Raw genomic sequence first — 20703 nt, forward strand, 5'->3', positions numbered from 1 at the left:
ATGGGCATCTTGGCTCTTTCCACAGTTTGGCTATGGTGGACATTGCTGCTATAAACATTGGGGTACACGTACCCCTTCGGGTCCCTACATTTGTATCTTTGTGGTAAATACCCAGTAGTGCAATTGCTGGATCGAACGGTAGCTCTAATTTCAACTGTTTGAGGAACCTCCATACTGTTTTCCAGAGGGGTTGCACCAGCTTGCATTCCCACCAACAGTGTAGGAGGGTTCCCCTTTCTCCACATCCCCGCCAACATCTGTCGTTCCCTGACTTGTTAATTTTAGCCATTCTGACGGGTGTGAGGTGGTATCTCATGGAGGTTTTGATTTGGATTTCCCTGATGTCGAGCGATGTTGAGCACTTTTTCATGTGCCTGTTGGCCATTTGGATGTCTTCTTTGGAGAAATGTCTGTTCATGTCTTCTGCCCATTTCTTGATTGGATTATTTGTTCTTTGGGTGTTGAGTTTGATAAGTTCTTTATAGATTTTGGATACTAGCCCTTTATCTGATATGTCATTTGCAAATATTTTCTCCCATTCTGTCGGTTGTCTTTTGGTTTTGTGGACTGTTTCTTTTGCTGTGCAGAAGCTTTTTATCTTGATGAAATCCCAATAGTTCATTTTTGCCCTGGCTTCCCGTGCCTTTGGCGATGTTTCTAGGAAGAAGTTGCTGCGGCTAAGGTCGAAAAGGTTGTTACCTGTGTTCTCCTTTAGGATTTGGATGGACTCCTGTCTCACGTTTAGGTCTTTCAACCATTTGAAGTCTATTTTTGTGTGTGGTGTAAGGAAATGGTCCAGTTTCATTCTTCTGCATGTGGCTGTCCAATTTTCCCAACACCATTTGTTGAAGAGACTGTCTCTTTTCCATTGGACATTCTTTCCTGCTTTGTCAAAGTTGACCATAGAGTTGAGGGTCCATTTCTGGGCTCTCGATTCTGTTCCATTGATCGATGTGTCTGTTTTTGTGCCAGTACCATACTGTCTTGATGATGACAGCTTTGTAATAGAGCTGGAAGTCCGGAATTGTGATGCCGCCAGCTTTGATTTTCTTTTTCAGTATTCCTCTGGCTATTCTGGGTCTCTTCTGGTTCCATACAAATTTTAGGATTATTTGTTCCATTTCTTTGAAAAAAGTGGATGGTATTTTGATGGGGATTGCATTGAATGTGTAGATTGCTCTAGGTAGCATTGACATCTTCACAATGTTGATTCTCCCAATCCATGAGCATGGAACGTTTTTCCATTTCTTTGTGTCTTCTTCAATTTCTTTCATGAGTATTTTATAGTTTTCTGAGTACAGATCCTTTGCCTCTTTGGTTAGATTTATTCCTAGGTATCTAATGGTTTTGGGTGCAATTGTAAATGGGATCGACTCCTTGATTTGTCTCTTTTCTGTCTTGTTGTTGGTGTATAGGAATGCCACTGATTTCTGTGCATTGATTTTATATCCTGCTACTTTACTGAATTCCTGTATGAGTTCTAGCAGTTTTGGGGTGGAGTCTTTTGGGTTTTCCACATACAGTATCATATCATCTGCAAAGAGTGAGAGTTTGACTTCCTCTTTGCCGATTTGGATGCCTTTGATTTCTTTTTGTTGTCTAATTGCTGTGGCTAGGACTTCTAATACTATGTTGAATAGCAGTGGTGAGCGTGGACATCCCTGCCGTGTTCCTGACCTTAGGGGAAAAGCTCTCAGCCTTTCCCCATTGAGAATGATATTCGCTGTAGGTTTTTCATAGATGGCTTTTATGATATTGAGGTATGTACCCTCTATCCCTATACTCTGAAGAGTTTTGATCAAGAAAGGATGCTGTACTTTGTCAAATGCTTTTTCTGCATCTATTGAGAGGATCATATGATTCTTGTTCTTTCTTTTGTTAATGTATTGTATCACGTTGATTGATTTGCGGATGTTGAACCATCCTTGCAGCCCAGGGATAAATCCCACTTGGTCGTGGTGAATAATCCTTTTAATGTACTGTTGGATCCTATTGGCTAGTATTTTGGTGAGAATTTTTGCATCCATGTTCATCAAGGATATTGGTCTGTAATTCTCTTTTTTGATGGGGTCTTTGTCTGGTTTTGGGATCAAGGTAATGCTGGCCTCATAAAATGAGTTTGGAAGTTTCCCTTCCATTTCTATTTTTTGGAACAGTTTCAGGAGAATAGGTATTAATTCTTCTTGAAATGTCTGATAGAATTCCCCTGGGAAGCCATCTGGCCCTGGGCTTTTGTTTCTTGGGAGATTTTTGATGACTGTTTCAATTTCCTTAGTGGTTATAGGTCTGTTCAGGTTTTCTATTTCTTCCTGGTTCAATTTTGGTAGTTGATACATCTCTAGGAATGCACCCATTTCTTCCAGGTTATCTAATTTGCTGGCATAGAGTTGCTCATAATATGTTCTTATAATTGTTTGTATTTCTTTGGTGTTGCTTGTGATCTCTCCTCTTTCATTCATGATTTTGTTGATTTGGGTCATTTCTCTTTTCTTTTTGATCAGTCTGGCCAGGGGTTTATCAATCTTGTTAATTCTTTCAAAGAACCAGCTCCTAGTTTCGTTGATCTGTTCTACTGTTCTTTTGGTTTCTAGTTCATTGATTTCTGCTCTGATCTTTATGATTTCTCTTCTCCTGCTGGGTTTAGGCTTTCTTTGCTGTTCTTTCTCCAGCTCCTTTAGGTGTAGGGTTAGGTTGTGTATTTGAGACCTTTCTTGTTTCTTGAGAAAGGCTTGTATTGCTATATACTTTCCTCTCAGGACTGCCTTTGCTGTATCCCAAAGATTTTGAACAGTTGTGTTTTCATTTTCATTGGTTTCCATGAATTTTTTAAATTCTTCTTTAATTTCTTGGTTGACCCATTCATTCTTTAGTAGGATGCTCTTTAGCCTCCATGTATTTGAGTTCTTTCCGACTTTCCTCTTGTGGTTGAGTTCTAGTTTCCAAGCATTGTGGTCTGAAAATATGCAGGGAATGATCCCAATCTTTTGGTACCGATTGAGACCTGATTTGTGCCCTAGGATGTGATCAATTCTGGAGAATGTTGCATGGGCACTAGAGAAGAATGTGTATTCCTTTGCTTTGGGATGGAATGTTCTGAGTATGTCTGTGAAGTCCATTTGGTCCAGTGTGTCATTTAAAGTCTTTATTTCCTTGTTGATCTTTTGCTTAGATGATCTGTCCATTTCAGTCAGAGGGGTGTTAAAGTCCCCCACTATTATTGTATTGTTGTCAATGTGTTTCTTTGCTTTTGTTATTAATTGCCTTATATAATTGGCTGCTCCCATGTTCGGGGCATAGATATTTACAATTGTTAGATCTTCTTTTTGGATAGACCCTTTAAGTAGGATATAGTGTCCTTCCTCATCTCTTATTACAGTCTTTGTTTTAAAATCTAGTTTGTCTGATATAAGGATTGCCACCCCAGCTTTCTTTTGGTGTCCATTAGCATGGTAAATGGTTTTCCACCCCCTCACTTTCAATCTGGGGGTGTCTTTGGGTCTAAAATGAGTCTCTTGCAGACAGCATATTGATGGGTCTTGTTTTTTAATCCAATCTGATAGCCTGTGTCTTTTGATTGGGGCATTTAGCCCATTTACATTCAGGGTAACTATTGAAATGTATGAATTTAGTGCCATTGTATTACCTGTAAGGTGACTGTTAACTGTCTGTTGTCTGTGTTCGTTTCTGCTCTTTGCTGCTTTTAGGTTCTCTCTTTGCTTAGAGGACCCCTCTCAATATTTCTTGGAGGGCTGGTTTCATGTTTGCAAATTCCTTTAGTTTTTGTTTGTTCTGGAAGCTTTTTATGTCTCCTTCTATTTTCAATGATAGCCTAGCTGGATATAGTATTCTTGGCTGCATATTTTTCTCGTTTAGTGCTCTGAAGATATCTTGCCAGTCCTTTCTGGCCTGCCAGGTCTCTGTGGATAGGTCTGTTGCCAATCTAATGTTTCTACCATTGTAGGTTACATATCTCTTCTCCTGAGCTGCTTTCAGGATTTTCTCTTTGTCTCTGAGACTCGTAAGTTTTACTATTAGATGTCGGGGTGTTGACCTATTATTATTGATTTTGAGACGGGGTTCTCTGTGCCTCCTGGATTTTAATGCCTGTTTCCTTCCTCACATTAGGGAAGTTCTCTGCTATAATTTGCTCCAATATACCTTCTGCCCCTCTCTCTCTCTTCTTCTTCTTCTGGGATCCCAATTATTCTAATGTTGTTTCGTCTTATCATATCACTTATCTCTCGAATTCTGCCCTCGTGATCCTGTAGTTGTTTCTCTCTCTTTTTCTCAGCCTCTTTATTTTCCATCATTTGGTCTTCTATATCGCTGATTCTCTCTTCTGCCTCATTTATCCTAGCATTTAGTGCCCCTATTTTTGATTGCACCTCATCAATAGCCTTTTTGATTTCGATTTGGTTAGATTTTAGTTCTTTCATTTCTCCAGAAAGGGTTTCTCTAATAACTTCCACGCTTTTTTCAAGCCCAGCTAGTATCTTTAAAGTCATGATTCTGAACTCTAGGTCCGACATCGTGCTAATGTCCGTATTGAGTAGGTCCCTGGCTGACGGTACTACCTCTTGTTCTTTTTGCTGAGGTGATTTCTTTCGTCTTGTCATTTTGTCCAGAGGAGAATAGATGAATGAGAGAACAAAATGCTGACAGGTTTACAACGTCCCCAGCAAATATACTGTATACAAATCAGAAAAGACCTGAAACCAGGGGAAAAGAAAGGGAAAGAAAGAAAAAAGAAAGAGAAAAAGAAAAAATAAAAGATAAAAACAAAAACAAAACAATACAAAAAAGGCAGAATATGATCAAATATGATCAGGCTAGTGCATAGATCAGTGCCACACACTAGATTTTGGGCGTATTTTGGTCTGTTAGAAAAAAGTGCCTCCTAAAATTTTAAAGGAAGAAAGACATATATGTACAAAATAAGGGTTGATACAATGAAGGGATGGAAGATGACTGTAAAGATGAAAATTATAAAAGACTTTATAAAAGGACTTGGTAAGATAAGTTGTTTGAAAGAAGAAAGAAGTTTTAAGAAAAAAAAAGGAAAAAGGGAGAGAATGTGATCAGGCGGGAGACTAGAACAAAGCCATACACTAGTGATTTAGGGTATATTTTGATCTGTTAGAAGAAACTGTACCTCAAAATTTTAAAGAGAGAACAACTTATATATATATATATATGCCAAAAATAAGGGTAACTACTATGAAGGGATAAAATATGACTCTAAAAATGAAAAATAAAAAATGTTTTTTTTTTTTAAAAAAGGGATTTATAAGATGTTGGTTGAAAAAGGGAAAAAGAAAAATAAAAAAAACAGTCAACAAAAATTAACTTTGATGAAATAATGAATCATGGTAAAAAAAAAAAAAAAAAGTCATCAATCTATGTGCAGTATTCCCCTAGCGCTGGAGTTCTCCTATTCTCCTTGATCGATCAACTTGGTCTTGCCTTGCTGGCTGTTTGTGTTGATCTTCTGGGGGAGGGGCCTGTTGCTGTGGTTTCCAAATGTCTTTGCCGGAGGCGGAATTGCCCCGCCCTTGTCGGTCCGGGCTAAGGAAGCTGCTCCGGTTTGCTCTCAGGAGCTTTTGTTCCCTGCAAGCTCTCGGTATAGCTTTGGAGGCCCAGGGCAGAAATGGTGGCCTCCCAATCTCCACTCGGAGGAGCTGAGAACTCGGGGCCCCGCTCCTCAGTGTGCCCCCAGAGAAAAGCAGTCACTTCCGTGTCCCCGGTCTCCGGCCGCACTCCGTGCTCACCCGGCCTGTGATCAAGCGTTGCTATCTCTGGGACCCGACCCTGCACGGAGTCTCCAAACCCAGCAGATCCCTGCAGTGCGTTCCTGCACCGCTCCTCCCCAGGAAGGAAGGGGAGTCTCCCCGGATCTGCTGCTTGTTGGGTCCCTGCTGGGGGAGCCGTGCCCCGACCGGGCCGCAGATCACAGTTTATGGCAACCCCGAGCTGAGAGCCCGCGACTCTGCTCCGTATCTGCAGCCGGCCTCCCTGCTGATACCTGGGAGCTCTGGCGCACTCAGGCACCCCCGGTCTCTCTGTGACCCCAAGGGTCCTGAGACCACACTGTCCCGGGAGGATTCCACCCCCCGCTTAGCCACTGCAGCGACGTCCCTCCGCTGAGCCAACTTCTAAAAGGTCCGATTTTGTGCTCCGCGGCTCTATCACTTGCCAGAAGCGGCCGGGGAGGCCCCTCCCCCGCCGTCTATCCTCCCGAATATCGCCTCGGATTCACTTTTCCGCACGCCCTACCTTCCAGTAAGTGGTCGCTTCTCTGTTCAGAGAGTTGTTGCTACTCTCCTGTTCGATCTCCTGTTGAGTTCGTAGGTGTTCAGAATGGTTTGATCCCTATTCAGCTGAATTCCTGAGACCACACGAAATCTAGGTCTCCTACTCCTCCGCCATCTTGCTCCGCCTCTCCGTGGTGAATGATTTTTTAATGTATAGTTGATAATTTGCTAATATTTTGTTGAGGATTTTGAATCTATGTTCAGAGATATTGGCCTGTAGTTTTTGTTTGTTGTTATTTTTGTTTTTGTTTTTAGTATTTTTTTCTGAAACTATTTTCTCTGCTTTTCTTTTTCCTTTTCTTTTAAGATTTTATTTATTTATTTGAGAGATAGCAAAAGAGAGCATGAGCAGAGGCAGGGAAGAGGGAGAAGCAGGCTCTTGGCTAAGCAGGGAGCCAGATGTGGGGCTCGATTCCGGATATCATGACCTGAACTGAAGGCAGACACTTAACCAACTGAGCCACCTAGGCATCCCTGTTTTTAGTATCTTTGTCTGGTTTTGGAATCAGGATAATGATAACCTCATAGAATGAATTTGGAAGTTTTCCTTCCTCTTCTTTTTTTTGGTAATAGCTTGACAATTGGTACTCTTTTTTTTTAAAGATTTTATTTATTTATTTGACAGAGAGAGACGCAGCGAGAGAGGAACACAAGCAGTGGGAGTGGGAGAGGGAGAAGCAGACTTCCTGTGGAGCAGGGAGCCTGATGCGGTGCTCGATCCCAGGACCCTGGGATCATGACCCGAGCCGAAGGCAGACACTTAACGACTTAGCCACCCAGGCGTCCCTGAATTAACTCGTTTTTAAATATTTGGTAGAATTAACCTGTGAAGGCATCTAACCCTGATACTTGTTTGTTAGTTTTTTTGTTTACTGATTCAATTTCATCACTAGTAATTGGTCTGTTCAAATTTTCTATTTCTTCTTGTTTCAGTTTTGGAAGATTATTTGTTTCTAGGAATTTGTCCATTTCTTCTAGGTTGTTGAATTTATTGGCATATAATTTTTATAATATTTATAGTTATACATTATATATAATACTTTATATTTCTGTGCTATCAGTTGTTATTTCTCTGTGTCACTGACCTTTTAAATTGCTTTTTATTTTCTATTTTATTTATTTCTGCTTTAATCTTTATTATTGTCTTCCTTCTGCTAGCTTTGGGCTTTGTTCTTTTTCTAGCCTTTTTAGATGTAAGTTTAAGGTGTTTATTTAAGATTTTTCTCATTTCTTGATGTAGGTCTGTATTGTTATATTCCCTCTTAGAACTCCTTTTGCTGTGTCCCAAAGACTTTGGACCATTGTATTTTCATTTTCATTTGTTTCCATATATTTTTTAATTTCCTCTTTGATTTCTCAGTTGACCCATTCATTATATAGTAGCATGTTACTTATCCTCCATATATTTGTGTCCTTTCCAGATTTTTTCCTTGTAATTGATTTCTAGTTTCATATCATGTGGCTGGAAAATATGCTTGATATGATTTTAATCTTTTGACCTGGGTTTTTGATCCTTCCAGTCCAAGAAGATGGTTTTCAGTGACTTGCGGGACTTTGACCAAATTTAGCTTTCTTCCTTGTCATTGTGGATTTTTAAAATGTATTTGTTTGTTGTTAATATTTCTTTTTCATTCATTCTTCATTTTCTCATTTTTTTCTTTTTTCCTTTCTTTTTTTCTACTTATATTTTTTCTCAGTCTTTCTTTTTACATTTGGTTTGTATTTATTTTGTTTATTTTTATTTTTGTTTGGCATTGTGTTTTGATTCCATTAAAAGATCAGTTTGTTAGATGGCCTTTAGAAGTGATTTTCTTTTTAAGTGAATTGGAAAAAGCCTCTAATCAACTTATCTCAATTTTAAGTTGATTTTTGGATACCTTAACTCCAAGCTTAGCAGTAAATCCATAATATTGCCAGGCCTCTCTGCCATCTCTGCTGAGGAGGAGAACCACACTGTAACTGCTGACTCTTTGAGACCATCAGCAATGGTAACTTGGTAAAGGCTAAGTTCGTCTAAGACATCCTGACTGGAAAAGAATTGGATGAGAAGATCACTTATGAAACTCAAGAGAACTCCTTCAGCAGTGTGTAAGAGAAAGAGGCCTGAAGGAAACTTTGTTAGTGTCTGATATACAGAACTGCCACCAAAAGGATATTATTTGTAGAGACTTAAAGGTAAAAAACTTGCTCTGGATACTCACATGGACATCAAGATTGCAAAGTTTTGCTTCAGAAACGAATTTTGCAGTAAGTTAGATACCGTCTGTGACAGCCTCCCCCCCTTCCCCATGCTGCCCTAGAACTCTTCCAGGTTCAAAAGTACACCATGGACCGGAGGCATATGTGTGGAGCCCAAGAGTCATCCTATACATACTGTTCAGTGGAGTGTGTATAGGGATCCTTTTGATGGACAGAACTTCAAGGAGCTGTGGGAGTGGGCACTGAGCAGAAAATATCATATTCCCTTTTACTTGTCCATAGAATATGAAAACCTGATCAATCTCATTCTCAATCCCAGTAAGAGAGGCACTTTAAAACAAATCATGAAAGCTCAGTTGATGAATGTGTGGGACATGAAGAAGAGGAACTACTAACTTATATGGAAACACTCCCTGACTACAGAGATCCCTAGTTGGTGGTGTTCATGAATTAGATATATGAAGAGATGCAGGACTCACTGTTGGGCCAAAAGTACTATAAGATAATGGCCTTCTGTCTCCTGGCCTGCAAGAGATATGATTTGGAGGCCTATATCATCACTTTAATAGATGAGGGGCTTTGACATCTCTGTATCCTGAATTCTTTGCCCTTTTTTTTTTCTTCCCAGAGCTGGGCATTGCTCCACAAGCTGCTGTGAAAAGGATATTTGTACCCCTTTTCAAGAGTTTGTTTCTTCCATGTTTGTGGGGGAGGAGAGATTGTTCTATAGAAATAAAAAATCCAAATGAGAAAAAATCAGTAAAAAATTAAAGACACAAAAATGACAGAAATGCTGAAATTACCAGACAAGGACATTAAAATGCCCACTATAAATATGTCCAATACGTTCAAGTATTTAGAGGAAACGTGGGGCATGGCCAGATGATGAAAGGAAGATATAAAGGAGAAACCAATAGGACTTTTTATGGTGAAAAATATCTGAAGTGAAAATTTCACTGGATGGTATTACCACTTTATTAAGTACTGCAGAAGAAATGATCAATGAATGTGAAGATGTAGCAACAGATATTAGGCAAAGGAAAACACAGAAAGAAAGAAGTATGAAAGCAGTAAACAGAGCTTCAGAACTGATGGGCCAACAAGTGCTCTAACAAAATTATTAGAGTCTCAGAAGAAGAGAAGAGAAGGAAAGAACAAAACTATTTTAAAGAAATAATGACAAAATATGTTCTATATTTGGTGCAACTTATTCACTCACAGATTCAAGAAGGTAAATAAACACCACTCAGGAAACACACACATACACACACCTCAGTACATCCATAATTGAATTGCAAAGAATCAGTGATAAAGAGAAATCTTAAAAGCAGCCAGAGAAGAGAGACACATTATATAAAGGAAGTAATGATAAGAAATATCACTGACTTTTTGTGAGAAATGAAGTAAGCCAGAGGGCAGTGGTACAACATCTTTAAAGTGCTGAAATTAAACAGTGTCAATGTAGAATTTTATATTCGCTAAAACTGTTCTTCACAAATAAAGGGAAAATAAAGACCTTTCCAGAAACACCAAAGCTTAACATACTTATTGCCAGAAAACCTTAACTATAAGAAATGTTAAAGTATGTTCTTCAGGCTGAAATAATATACCAGATAAAATCTGGATCCATACAAAATAATGAAAATGTTGAAAGTAGTAAATATGTGAATATACATATGGATTTTACCCCCATTGTTTCAAAATTTTTAATGGGAACATACTGTTTAGAGCTAAATTAACAACAACGTATTGTGGGGTTTATAGTTTTTGTGGAAGTAAAATGATTTACAACAATAGAACAGAGTAGTCAGTGGGCATTTAAAAGTATACTGTTGTAAGGTTTTTACATTATATTTGAAGAAGTATGATATTTGAAGGTACACTGTGGTGAGTTAAAGATGCATTTGTAAACTATAGAGCCAACCAGCCTAAAACATAAAAATAAAATGTGGAGCTAATTAACAAATTAGTGGAGATAAAGTGGAGATAAAGTCATAAAACCTACCCAACCTGAAAGATGGCAGCAAAAGGGGAAAAGATACAAGGCACAGAAGGGATAAGTGCAAAACAAATAGGAACATGGTAGATTTATACCAAACCTATCGATAGCTACATTCAACCTAAATGTTCTGAACACTCCAATTTAAAGGCAGAAATTGTCAAACTGGATAAAAGTTAGACCCCAAAAAATGCCGTCTAAAAGAAACACCATAACTATATAAAAAGAGATTAGTTAAGAGGCACCTGGGTGGCTCAGTGGGTTAAGCATCTGCTTTTGGCTCAGATCATGATCTTGGGGTCCTGGGATAGAGCCTGGTGTTGGGCTCCTTGCTCAGTGGGGAGTCTGCTTCTCCCTCTTCCTCTGCCCCTCCCACTCATGCTCTCTCTCAGATAAATGAATCTTTTTTAAAAAAGAGAGAGATTGGTTAAAAGTGAAAGAACACAAGAAGATATAGTATGCAAGCAGTATAGGAAATATAAATTAGGTATATTATTAGACAAAGATAACTTCAGAACAAAGAATCATAAGAGATAAAGAGGAATTTTTAATAATAAACAAATGCATTTATGAGGAAAGCTTAATAATCCTAAATATATGTGGACCTAATAACAGATATTCTAAAATATATGGAGTAAAAAGTCATAGAACTGGAAGGAGTAAATTGACAAATCTAAAATAGTAGTAGGAGATTTCAAAACTCTCTTCTTATTAGAACAATTGGACAGAAACATTGATAGTTATTTAGAACACAATGCTATCAGCTAACTTTACCTGATCGAATATATGGAACACGTATGGAACACTTCACCCAGCTACAGGAGAATGCATATTCTTTGAAAGTGAACATTGAACATTCAACAAGATAGACTCTATTCTGGACCATAGAATAAACCTCAACTAATTTAAAAGATTTTGAAATTAAACTAGAAATAAATAACAAAAAAGATATCTGGAAAATCCCCAAATACTTGAAAATGAAGCTACACATTTCTAATTAACTTATAAAGGAAGAAATCACAAGAGAAATTAGAAAATATTTTTAACTGAATGAAAATGCAGCATATCAAAATTAGTGAGATGCAGTTAAAAGCACTGCTTAAAGGGAAATTTATGTCTTTAAAAGCTTATATTGGAAAAGAGGTCTAAAATCAATTATTTAAGCTTTCAGTTGAAGAAGGTAGAAAAAGAATAAAGCAAACCCAATGTAAGCAAAAAGAAGGAAATTGTAAAGAGAAGAAATCAATGAGGGTTCCAGAGAAAGACTTTGTGAATTCTGAGAGTAACCATAACTTATATTGCCTTTAAGTTCTTTATTGTTGCTATTCTTGTTTACTCTCTCCTGTCTCCAGCACATGCTAAGAGCTACATCTTGGTCTCCACAATCATGGAGACCTGAAAGAAAGGTCTGTTAACAAAGTAGAGGCAAAGTGTCTCAGGGCTCGGCACTGCAGCCAGACAGAAAATGATTTCAAGATGATAAGAGGAAATCTGTGGAGGAACAGAACAGTAGCATGAGGCCAGCTGGTGGCTGCAGTAGCGAGCCTCAGGTAGGATACATATGAGAATCATACAAAGTTTTTCTGGAGATTCCTAGAGACATGTGGACAAGGAAACCTGGAAAAATATTGGGCTTTCTTTTTTTTTTTAAGATTTTATGTATTTGACAGAGAGAGACACAGGGAGAGAGGGAACACAAGCAGGGGGAGTGGGAGAGGGAGAAGCAGGCTTCCCGCTGAGCAGGGAGCCCAATGCAGGGCTTGATCCCAGGACCCTGGGATCATGACCTGAGCTGAAGGCAGATGCTTAACAACTGAGCCACCCAGGCACCCCAATATTGGGCTTTCTACAGTCAGCTAGGATTAGGACTCAGATTTAGGGATCAGGGAAATATGTTACCTCATGGGCTAGTTAAGTGTGTAATATTTGAGCCAATGATTTGGTAAAGCTATTTTTTCTTTTCTCTATGGTTAAGAACGGGCATCATTAGAATTTTTCACTGTGAGGAAAGGGTAATGTGCTTAATTTAGGAGGAGAATTGGTTGATGAGACATGAGAGTTCAAAGGGGGAGCTACAAGTAATGATGCAGGTGGCCTAGGATGTTTCAACCATATGCTGCCATATAGGAACCAATATGTCAGGCCATGGCCACTTTTAAATAGTGGGGACTCCTACTAGAGCCCATCTTCTGATTTCTCATACAACACCTTTCCCATTTATTGTGATTTTTTTTAACTGATTAAAGTGTACAGTAAGTCAAGTTATTGGGAAGTCATTTATTTAGCAAATATTTATTGAATACTTTCAAAGTGCCATGCACTATTTTAAGTTTTGGAGACCCAGGAATGAACATGAGAGACATCCTCTTGGCTTTCATGGTACATTCCTTCTAGTAGGAGGGAAGATAGAAAACATACACCTGTGGTTAAAAAGTAAATAGAGAAGATAATATCAGCGCTATCAAGAGGAAAATATCTTGCAATTGAGTGATTGGCAGAGAAACAGGAGCAACATTAGACAGAATGATCACGAAAGACCTCTTTGCACAGTGACATCTGAGTTGATGTTGAATGATGCAAAGACAGCCCTCCATGTGAAGAACCTTCCAGGTAAAGAAAAGGACAAGTCTCCAAGCTGGAATATGCTGACTGTTTGCAGCTGGATTGGTCTAGGAAAGGCAGCCACAAATAGCAAAGGAGATCTATGGGGTGATTCAGGAGAACTATTTCTGGCTCTCCTTCCACCACCATTTAACTCTGGTCTTCAACTTTTTTCACGTGATAAAGGGGTGTAATCAGTGCCTCTTCTGTTCCCCAAACTTACAGGACAGCCAGAAACATTGGATAATATCACTTATATAAAAGCAACCCAAAAATCTAAAAGGAATCCTCCAGCGAGCTGGAAGTTAGGATTAGAACAACACTGAAAGCTGGAGAGCTGCCTGATCTCCCACAGAGGCCAAAGGATTCCCCCACTAAAGTTTTCTTCACTCTGGCTCATTTGCTTACATGTGCTGGAAAATTAAAAAACAAAAAAACAGAAAAACCCTAAATGGGTTGTCCTCTGCCTTCCCCCGGGATAAAGGTATTAGGGTTAGTTTAAGAAAACAGGTTAGGACCTGTGAAAGGAAAATGCTAGGGGAGAGTAGAATGTGTCTCAATATTACATTGTTCCTTGGAACAGTAGGGAGTAAGAGACCTTCTTACCTGTCAATATTGTTTAGCACCAAACCATGCTGTACTTAGGCTTGTGCCCAATCCCAGAACCATGTTCTGCCTGAAATGGGGCGAATGCTTTAGGGATATATTCAAATTACTTCCATCAGGGCAAAGCCAATAAATGCATTAGGGAGCTTTAAAAAAGCTTTCCTCTTGTTTAAGAGGAAGATAAATAATTACATTTGAGTTTATGACCCTGGTTTTTAGAACAAGTTTTAAAACCAGTTTCCTGCCCCACAGTGATGGCTGCAACATGCGTGCGTGCGCGCGCGCACACACACACACACACACACACACACACACACACACACACACACACACACACAGGTATTTTGAAGATACCAGCCCATTATTCATCCAGGATGATTCCAGTTAAATGAAACAGAACAGGAAGGAAACAGTTTCCAGAAGACAGAGGTACACTAAAAGGAATCCACCGCTTTGGGAGAATTGAAGAAAGGTTAGTGAAATTTCACAGACGGTCTACAACTCTTCATGAATAATCTATGAAAGAACTAAAAATAGGACAACCTTCCACAATGCTGAGTATTTATGAGGTAATAATAGAACATGCATGTAGATCGCTTACTGGGGACATCTCAGGCAGTCTGAAGGGTTATCTCATTAAGGGAAGTACTTGGTATCTGTAGATATATAGGTGGGGGTGTAGTTCTCACTGGATGATGTAATTTATGGAATTTAATGTAGCCTTCTTAATCTAAATCTGTTAGAAGGATGGTAGCAATTCTATCTCCCCACCATCTATGAAATGTCCTAGGGCCACATTTAGACTGGTGACAGGCAGCAAGCTGAGTTATAAAACTAGTTCCTTTCCTCAAAATTCTCCATGCCTATTTAGGGCAAAGGTGACAAATCTGTGGAAAAGCCTTTGATGAACATTTCTGTTGCTTTTGACCCCTCTCCACTCCCATTTAAGAAGATTGGATTCATAGCCAACATTTTAAAACTGAGATATCACTTGAATTTCCAATTTCTCTTAAGAAATAGGAGGACCCTTGGGGTGCCTGGGTGGCTCAGTTGGTTAAGCGTCTGCCTTCGGCTCAGGTCATGATCCTAGGGTCCTGGGATCAAGTCCCACATCGGGCTCCCTGCTCAGTGGGGAGTCTGCTTCTCCCTCTGCCTCTCCCCCGCCCAACTTGTGCTTTCTCTCTCTCATGCTCTCTCTCAAATAAAAATAAATGAAATCTTAAAAAACAAAAAATAAATAGGAGGACCCAATAACACTAGGCTTGTGTTCTTGCATGGCTACGATTATTTGGCATTGAGTGGCAACTCCCCCCTTAGACTGGACATGTTGGTCTTTTTCCCTAGGTCCTCACCTGGCCCCCTTATGTCCTCCTTCATTTGATTTTTAACCCTTGATTTGGAGACATTATGTGTGCTTCTTCCCTTACCACCACTCTTGTTGCTTTATGAGGCAAGGTTTGGCACATACAGCATATTTCTATCTTGTAAGTAGATGTGTTCTAAAATTCAGTTGTAGGTAAGTTTTCTTGAACTAAACCCATTTAGCCACAGGAAAAATATTGATTCAATTTTACAAATATTAACTGAAGTCCTACCAAATGCAAATCACTATACAAGGCACATGGGAAGGAGGGCACATGGAACAAAAGATATGGTTCTTGCTCCCAAAAGGTCCAAGAAAGGTCATTAATGTTTATTTAACATATAGATGCGTTTGAAATGAAAACATAGTGGAAATATAATTTGCAATTACTTGCTAGATTACAGAAAAAAGAGTTTCATGTTGCATGTTTTATCCTGAAACCTGTTTCCTGTGGATACGCAAAGATATTAAGAAGTGGATGTTGACAGTTGTCAGTATTCTGAAGGAAAACAATGAGAAACTGTTAGGAATTTAGAGGTGAATGGTACTTGTTTACTTGGCAATTTGAGAAGATTTTGAACTATTAAATAATTTTTCTATTTAGGGAGATGCAAAATGTAGAGTAAAGGAGAAGAGAGAGGCGGATAGGGAAATAGAAAAGGGAAAGGATAGAAAGAGAGAAAGATGATTTTTCATCTTTGCAAGGGCTATGAAAGCTAGATTGCTGAGTTGGAACTAATGAGGATGGGAGATGCACTTGTATGTATTCCTGATCTGACTATTGACGAAGAATGACGAAGACACTTCTCTTACCAAGCCAATGTCTTTCACATTGGGAATTCTAAGGATCAGTTGTCAGTCTTCATGTTATACTTGATTTATCAGAGCCATTTGACACAGGTGATCATTCCATTCTTCTAGAAATACTTTGGCTTTCAGGACACCACACACCCTTGGTTTTCCTACCTTACTGGCTGCTCCTTTTCAGCTTCTTCTACAGATTATTCCTGATTCCCCCAATATTAATGGTAGAGTGATCCCAAGGCTCAATTCTTGAGCTCCTTTGCTTTTCTACCTACTTGTACTACCTTAGGGGTCTCATTTGCCTCATGGCTTTAAATACCATCTGCATGCTAATGATCCTTGAATATATACTTCAGCCAAATGCATACCTCAGATACATACTCCAGACTGGTTGAGTCTTAACATAGTCATTTGGTATCTAATAAATAGAGATCTCAGTTTTAACATGCACAAAAGCAAATTCCTCATTTTTCTTCTCCAAGTTGCTTCTCTCTCAGTTTTCTCCTTCTCAGATAATGGAAAGGCCATTCACTTTGGTTCAGGCCAAAAATATTTAGCCTTGTCTCTTTCCCTCATCCTACATTTAATCTGGTTGCAAATTATTTTTGACCTGAAAAATCCAAATTCATACAACTTCTTATCACTTTCATCATGATCATCTTGGTATAAGCCATCATCATCTCCCTCCTGTGTTATGGCACTTTAGGGCTCCCATTATTATCTCACCAATAGTCTATCTTTAACACAGAGACAAGATAAATTATTTTCATATATAAAATCATGTCCATTCTCTGCTCAGAATCCTCCAATGGCTCTCCATCTCACTAAGAGCGGAAGTCCAAGTCCTTACAATGGCCTCTAAACCCACAAAATCTGGTAGCTCATTACTTTCTGAGCTCACCTCCAACACTAGAACGTTCTCCTTCCTCACTAGATTGTGGCTCTACTTGCCTTTTTGCTATTTGAATATTTCAGGGATGCCCACTGACTCTGGTCCTTTACATTTGCTTTTTTCCTGCTTAGAATGCTAATACCAAAGATAAGTGCTTCAGCCCCTTGCTCAAAAGTTAAAACTTCTCATGGAGGCCTTTCCAAATCATCTTATTCAAAACTGGACCTCTGTGTACAAGCCAGACACCTCCAATCCCTCTAACTTCTCTATTTTTCTCCATAGAAATTATCACCTTACATACAATATCTTCTACTTGTTTGTGTTTTATGTACCCTACACTTAAATGTAAGTAGACATTTGTTTGGCTATATTTCTTAGGCTCTACTTTTCATTCTTGTGACTTATTTATTTTATAACTGGAAGCTTCTTAATCCCCTTTACTTATTTCACCCTTTCTTTCATCCGCCTTCCCTCTGGCAACCACCAGTTTGTTCTCTGTATTTATGAATGTTTCTATTTTTTGTTTGCTTGTTCTTTTGTTTTGTTTTTTAGATTCCACATGTAAGTAAAAGCATATGGCCTTTTCTCCGTCTGACTTATATCACTTAGCATAATACCTTCTAGGTCCATTCATGTTGTTGTGAATGGCAATATTTCATTCCTTTTTATGGCTGAATAATATTCCATCACTATGCATATGCATGGTACATCTTTCTCCATTCATCTATAGGGACACTCCGGTTGATTCTGTATCTTGGCTATTGTAAATAATGCTTCAATAAACATAGGAATGCATATATCTTTTCAAATTAGTGTTTTCATTTCTTTTTGGTAAGTACCCAGTAGTGGAATTACTGGATCATATGGTATTTCTATTTAAAAGTTTTAGGAACCCCCATACTGTTTTCCATAATGTCTGCATCAATTTGCATTCCCACCAACAATGCACAAGGGTTCCCTTTTCTCCACATCCTTGCCAACACTTGTTACTTCTTGTTTTTTGATTCTAACTATTCTTACTGGTGTGAGGTGATATTTCATTGTGGTTTTGATTAACATTTCCCTGATATTGAGTGATGTTGAGCAACTTACCATGTGTTTGATGGTTATCTGTATGTCTTCTTTGGGAAAATGTCTATACAGGTCCTCTCCCCATTTTTAATTGGATTATTTGTGGGTTGTGTGTGTGTGTGTGTGTGTGTGTGTGTGTGTGTGTGTTGAGTTGTATAAGTTCTTTGCATATTTTGGTTATTAACCCCTTATTGGATATATCTCTTGCAAATATCTCTCCCATTCGGTAGGTTACCTTTTCATTTTGTTGATGATTTCCTTCTCGGTGCAAAAGCTTTTTGTTTTTGTTCCCTTTGCCTTGGGAGACAGATCCAGAAAAATACTGCTAAGGCCAGTGTCCAAGAGTTTACTGCCCATGTTTTCTTTGAGAAGCTTTATAGTTTCAGGCCTTACATTTAGGTCTTCAGTCCATTTTGAGTTTATATTTGTGTGTGGTATAAGAAAGTGTTCCAGATTCATTGTTTTGCATGTAGCTACTCAGTTTTTGAAGGAAGAGATTTTTGTCTGTTTTACTTATTGCTGTACTCCTCGTACCCAGAATAATACAGAGTATGGGCTCAATAAGTAGCTATTGAATGAATGAATAAAAAGAAGTGGTGCACCTAATTATCTTATCAGATAGAAACCTGGTTTAAACACCAGGTGGCATCTGGCACCACAGTTCCAAGATAGTTTCCTAGATCATCATTTAGGAGAGGAGGTGAGAAGTACAGGGCAACTTGTGATGTGTCATCAAATAGAAACCATTTGGTCTTTTTCCTTCTTTATCACCAAGTCATATGCCATCTTCCATTCATTCCCTCCCCACCTCTACCATGGAGCCATATGTATAAGTTGGAGGGAGGGGTACTGACAAAATAGTGGGAGTCTGGCCACCTGCCCATGTAGCTTACTTGTGCCTTATGGACTTTCTCATGCCTGATACCAATAGTAACTCTTCCATCTTAGGATGGATTGCTGCTGAGTCCTCTGAACCTTATGCCTTAATGGGTCTGGAAATCCAGCTTCTGATGGGAAGCTCTGGCCACATGTTCAATTGGTGTTCCATGATCTGATATTCCATTTCAGCTAGGAATGAGTAGCATATGAAGGAGCTCTTTTTAAGTGGCCCAGCAATCTCTGAAGTAGATAGAATGAACCTTGCTACAAATATAGACCTAGAAGTCTATATTATCATTCTCCTATTAGAGCTCACCATAAACTCTACACAACTATTGTCAACACAGATACCTCTAATACCATAAGGTTGGTTAGGTCTGATGCCCCAAGTGGAAGGGCTGCTTGTACTATACTTTGGACCTGTTGCAGATCTCTTTCCTGCTCTGGGATCCATTCAAAGATCTAAGACTTCCATGTCTCTCAGTAAATGAGTGGAAGCAGTATTCCGAAGTATGGAATATGCTGCCCTTCATAGTGGTGGGAGTTATGAGATGCTATAATTTTTCCTTCACTTTGGAGAGGATGTTCCAGCATACAGTCTTGCTGGAGAGGGGAATGAGAAAGCAGTTTCTTTGTTTTCCATTTGTTTTTTTTCACTATAAAAGCTCTTAACCTACAGACTAAAAAAGCTATGGTCTTAACAACTACCAAGTATATTTATTCCAATTATACACTCAGAGACTGAGGAAATTATGATAGCGTAGGTCCATGGACCCAAGTGGACCCATAGTAAGCAGGGTGTGGGCCAGAGCTCCATTTATTGCATGTACCCATATTAGCCCCACTAAAACAGAGGTCCATTATGATGTTTTGATATAAATGTTAATTTGGACTCTGTCCTACAATTCTCATTCAAATATTTGGATATTTCTTTTTCTCAAGTGTAAAGTTATTTGAGTAAATGGACAGAGGTCCCTTATGGAAGAATCATTACCAAGTAACTTTTCATGGTGTCATGGAATTCTTTTTCCTGTGGACATGACATTTCTATCAGTCAGTGTATTCCAGGTCTGAGAAAGGCTCAGATCTGGATATTGAACAAGTTTGTGAATTTTTTTTGAGGTATCCACCTCCAGCCTCTTGATCATTCATCCTTAATTTCTTTTCATTGTACAGCTTGAGCAACTTTCAAAGGCTGCCAATTTATCGTGACATTTGGAGTGCCGTGTTCTATTAACCATCTCCATGGTTCTTTGCAGGTCAGCTTCCTTGATTACTACTCTGACCTTACTATTTATTATGATAATTGTGTTCACCTTGCTTTTTTCGGTTAAGTGGGTTCTTTTCAGTGGGTTCAGTTACCTGGATTCTTTTATTTGAGGATCCTCTCATGTCCATTGTTATCTGGGAGCCTAGTTCTTTAGCAGGATCTCTTTTTGCCCCGGACAACAAAAGACAGCTATCACTGAGCTTCTTACTGATGGTAGTGCCCCTCTTACTGGCATGTTACTTAACACTTTGGTAAATGGATTGTTCTCTAGGCCTTTTCTTAGAACATTGTAGATGGGTGGATTTTCTGGCTTCATGTATTATATCTAATCCAGCAGCCTCACTTCTCTGAATCTTTTGATTACTGTCGCTACCATCTGTCCCATTTCTACTTCATTAGGTGTGGGTTATTGCTTTGTCCAAGCTTCCAAGAACCATCCTAGCAGCATATTAGCACTGTCTCCTGGGGTCCTTGATGAGGTGTAAATTTTGGATCACAGGAGACTGCTCACATATTGATAAACTTATTCCTTTTCAGCTTCACATTCTGTTCTCCTTGATACATCATACTCAGGATGCAATCCCATGTAAACTCTCCTGGTTCCTGCTGAGAAATGTTGGCTAGGTAGTGCAGCTTCTTTGACATATAGTTTTTAACTTATTTTAGCAGGCCTAGAACTAACCCAGATGGATTATAACTTTCTTCATG

The sequence above is a fragment of the Zalophus californianus genome, chromosome 15 (genome assembly GCF_009762305.2).
Source record: "Zalophus californianus isolate mZalCal1 chromosome 15, mZalCal1.pri.v2, whole genome shotgun sequence".
Classification (NCBI taxonomy): domain Eukaryota; kingdom Metazoa; phylum Chordata; class Mammalia; order Carnivora; family Otariidae; genus Zalophus; species Zalophus californianus.